The sequence below is a fragment of the Artemia sp. Qi Xiang Cuo genome, chromosome 14 (genome assembly GCF_049724085.1).
Source record: "Artemia sp. Qi Xiang Cuo chromosome 14, ASM4972408v1, whole genome shotgun sequence".
NCBI lineage: Eukaryota > Metazoa > Arthropoda > Branchiopoda > Anostraca > Artemiidae > Artemia > Artemia sp. Qi Xiang Cuo.
In genome coordinates, this window is record NC_142807.1 from 39,990,400 (window position 1) to 39,995,234 (window position 4,835).

General features: G+C 32.9%; 1 pseudogene; it reads right to left on the reverse strand.

The window, feature by feature from the left end:
- Positions 1 to 3,278: 3,278 nt before the first annotated feature.
- On the reverse strand, positions 3,279 to 4,385 carry LOC148944456 (phosphoglycerate mutase 1 pseudogene; annotated as a pseudogene).
- Between the last annotated feature and the right edge of the window lie 450 nt (positions 4,386 to 4,835).

Consider the following 4,835-nt stretch of genomic DNA (forward strand, 5'->3'; position numbering starts at 1 on the left):
AGTCAGATCAAAACAAAAAGTATACCATTAGAACCACCTTGTCCGAAACCCCTATTAAGGAAACTTTCCGCCCTTTGGCTTGAATAACAAAGAAAATATATTGGCTTGAAAATCAAGAAAATTGACTTTTACCACGTTATTCTCCACAAACAGGATATTTTTTTCTTTCCGCTTGATTTTTCTTCTCAGCCAGCTGCGCACTGGAAAATCATAGAGAGCTGTATAATAGCTCATTTTAAAGGAAATTGCAACATCTAGTCACTTTTGTAATTAAAAATAAAATACTTTTTAAAGTAGAATTAATTTTGTCAAAAAAAAAAACATTTTTGATGTATTTTCATGCTGCAGTCTTTTCAAAGATATTTCAATTTTGAAGCAATCAAACAGTTCATGGTAATGAACTCTATAGTAATAATAGCTTATTGTCTCAATAGTAACCGAAACTCCTGGAACCAAAATTTTCTTTTTTGGCTTAATCGCTAAAATTATTATGTAAACTACAAAAATATCTATGATGCGTAATCAGTAATAGTAATTTCTTAATTTAAACAACAAAAATACATGAAAATTTTATAATTAGTTTTACTTTTTACAGTAAAGAACGATCTCTCGCTCATAGTAACTGATTTGTCAATTAGGTCTTTTTATACATAATTATCCATTATTATATAAAACACAGTAATTTTTGGGGGGATCCGGGCTGCAGCGGTAGCTAGCAACCTAGTAAGAGACGATCACCTCCAATGTAAAGAAATATAAAAACCCTAACTCCTAAAAAAAAGAGTCAGATCAAAACAAAAAGTATACCATTAGAACCACCTTGTCCGAAACCCCAATTAAGGAAACTTACCGCCCTTTGGCTTGAATAACAAAGAAAATATATTGGCTTGAAAATCAAGAAAATTGACTTTTACTACGTTATTCTCCACAAACGGGATATTTTTTCTTTCCGCTTGATTTTTCTTCTCAGCTAGCTGGGCACTGGAAAATCATAGAGAGCTGTATAATAGCTCATTTTAAAGGAAATTGCAACATCTAGTCACTTTTGTAATTAAAAATAAAATACTTTTTAAAGTAGAATCAATTTTGTAAAAAAAATTGCATTTTTGATGTGTTTTCATGCTGCAGTCTTTTCAAAGATATTTCAATTTTGAAGCAATCAAACAGTTCATGGTAATGAACTCTATAGTAATAATAGCTACTTGTCTCAATAGTAACCGAAACTCCTGGAACCAAAATTTTCTTTTTTGGCTTAATCGTTATAATAAAGAACGACCTTTTGCCTATACTAAATTTATAGGCCACTTAACTATAGTTTAGGTAATATATAGTATATAGTAACAAAATTATAGTAAAGAACGACCTCTAACCCATGTCAATGTTAATTGATCCGGGTTGCTGTTACATTAAAGGACGATCATTGAAATAACAAACCATTGCATACACTGGACTTAGTTAGCTACTTGATTGCTTGAGGTTCGTTTCTTACTATTTCAAAGTAGAAAAAGCTGTAGGCGTGTTCCTGTTTGTAATCAGGTTTTATAATAATTAATCCGGGTTACAGCGGTAGCTAGCAACCTAGTAAGATAGCTAGCGACCTAGTAAGAGACAATCACGTCCAATGTTAAGAAATATAAAAACCCATAGTTCCTAACAAAGGAGTCAGATCAAAACAAAAAGTACACCATTAGAACCGCCTTGTCCGTTTATACAAGGATGAAACCCATTAGATAAACTTCTATTAATAAATTCAGTGATAGCAGATGACTGATCTATAAGTTCAAGATTAAAGTCCCCCATAATAAAACATTGCATAGAGTTAATCAGAAGTTTCATTAATTGTTCTTCAAATAGGTCCATAAAGTCTTGGAGCAGGCTCTGTGGAGGTCTATATACTACAACAATACAAAAATTCAAATTCTCTAGTTATATGTAAAACAAAACACTCGCAAACTTTCTCTCTATGTATTGTAAGATCTTCTCTTATTGAAACCTTATAATCAGCCTGAATGTAAGCTGCTAGGCCTCCATGTTGGTAATACTTGCGATTCCTTACATATAAATTATAACCAGGGATATGTAGTAATTGCGAGTTATTATCATTTACCCGCGTTTGAGTTAAAGCGATCACCTGAAAGACATTAGCATTTATTATTTCCGATAAAAAATTATGCACAGAACTCAATCCCTGATAATTCAAATGAAAAATGTTAAGACAAAAAGGCCCCTATCAGAATGCAATGGTAGTGTCCCTTCCTTAAAATTATACCTCGATGGTTCATTTGTGAAAATCTCAGTAGCATTAATATCTAAATTTATATTTATTCTTTCATTAAACTGGCTGGAAAAATCAACCCTTCGACTTTCAAGTTGCAGGACATTGCTGTTCCCAGGAGGTAAAACGATATCTCTAACCATCCCATCATCAATAAAAGTTAATGTATGTGACGGTAGAGGGTTGCGGTGGCGAAAAAAATCATTATCTACTAAGCATATATCTAGACCTAGATAAATACAAAAAAAATAACAAAGTTTATTCCGTCAAAGCGGACATAAGAAACAAAAATTAAAGAAAACAAACAAACACACTGGTCGATTGTACACGCATATCAACTCCCAACATAAAACTCAGTGGGCTTAATAATGGCTCACAACTTCATTTGTAAGCAAACCAAAATTTACTGACCTTCATGATTAATAACTTGTCATATATTCTCTAAAAAAAAAAAAAATAATAATTTTCCAAACACTATAAATAACTAGCTCAAAACCACTATTTACATTTTTAACGCTTTGAACCATTCAACCTTTTCAACATTACCTGCAGATTTAATAGAAAGAACCGGCGGTACCACGGGTGGTATCCAGTACTCAAAACCTCTCTCCATCAAATATTTTCTTTTCACCACCAATTCCTTTCTAATTTGGCGCATCTCTCTACTAACATCATCCCTAATAAAAACTGGTTTTCCAAACTGCAAGTCCTTTCCTCTTAACTTCTTTGCATTTTTGAATATGCCGTATTGGTCCTTATAATCAGTAACTTTGATTTTGATAAAGTTACTCGCTTCATGTACCACTGAAAATGGAGGAATATTCTTCACTTCCATTTCTAATCCCTCATTCAGCACTCTTTTAATGGTATTTTTTGCATCTGACAATGAATCAGTCCTCACATTCCAAAACAGTATGTTGTCTTTTCTTTCCATATGCTGCAACACAAGAGACTGATTTTTTAATTATGTAACTTGTGCAAATAAATCATTCACGAGTTTATCCTAAATTTCCATCTTAGACTTCAAAGTATCTACCCGATTATTTGTTTCTCTTGCATCACCTTCCACACGCTTACATCTTTCTCCCAATTCACGAACAGTTTTTTGTATATTTTGCACATCAGTCTTCACGCTATGAAGGGACTCTCTAATTTCTTTTACGTCTGATTGTAAAGTTTCCAACAGCTCCAAAATTCTTACGATATTTTCTGCATTTGTTTTCTCACATTCCTGTCGTAAGCATTCGCCACTCGAATCCAGAATAGAATCTTCTGGCGAAGGCCTTTTCTTCCCTGTTAGAGATTTTGGGGTTGACGTTTTCATAGCCTTATACACGGTTTCTTCATTACCAAGAAATTGCATAGATTTAATCGGTTTAAAATTTTTATCCAGTTCATAAACGAAAGGTATTCCAGTTGGCAAGTTTATTTCCATAATAGCTTCATCAGACATTTGATCCAAATGTTTTACAATACCTCTTAAGCTATTTCCGTGGGCAGCAATAAGGATTTGCTTTCCTTTCTTCATTTGAGGAACAATAACTTTGTTCCAAAATGGTAGTGTCCTTTCAATGGTCATTTTCAAGGACTCAAACTTTGGAAGTTCTTCTTTGCTAGGTCCACCTTTGTACCTTGGATCCTCATTTATAATCTTGTAGAATTCACTCGACTTTTCAAGTGGTGGTGGGGGGCTGTCGAAACCACGTCTCCATATTTGGACCTGCTTCTCCCCATATATTCTAGCAGTTTCTGCTTTATTAAGACCAGTCAAGCCCCCATAGTGTCGTTCATTTAGTCGCCAAGTCATCTCAAAAGGAAGGGTAGGCTGCTCAATTTCTTCACGAATAATTTTCAGTGTATGTTGGGCTCTAGTCAAAACTGATGTATAAGCAGCATCAAATTGGTACCCTTTTTCTTTCAATATCCGGCCAGCAGCATGGGCCTCCTGAATGCCCTTTACAGTTAAGGGAGCATCAAACCAGCCACAAAATTTGTTTTCTTTGTTCCATATACTTTCGCCATGCCTAATCATAACAATTTTGTACACCATATTTCTAAATAGAAATTTAGATAAGTATCTCTTAAAAGATAAAATAAAGTAACATAACGAGTTAATTGAATCGAAACGAAAATTAAACTAATTTTGAAATTTTCTAGTATTTTTCTAGTTTGAATTAAAATATTAAAATTATTGCTCATACAACACAAATATTTTTGCAGTTTACACAATAACTTTAGCAATCCTGAACTGAGAACTAAAATAAATTAAAATTATCTTGTCGACGGATAAACGTGTATAAATATTGCATTCACTTATTACTTCTTAAATGACGTGATAAGTGAAACTAATTTTAAAATTTTCAGGTATTATTCTAGTTTTAATTAAAAAATTAAAATTACTGCTCTGACACCATAAATATTTTTGCAGTTTATATAATAGCTTTAGCAATCCTGAACTAAGAACTAAAATAAAAATAAATCTACACAAATAAAGCACAACATTACAGGGATAAGTATTTTAGGAGTCGAGCCTATATGCCCGTCCAATAATTTATTTTCA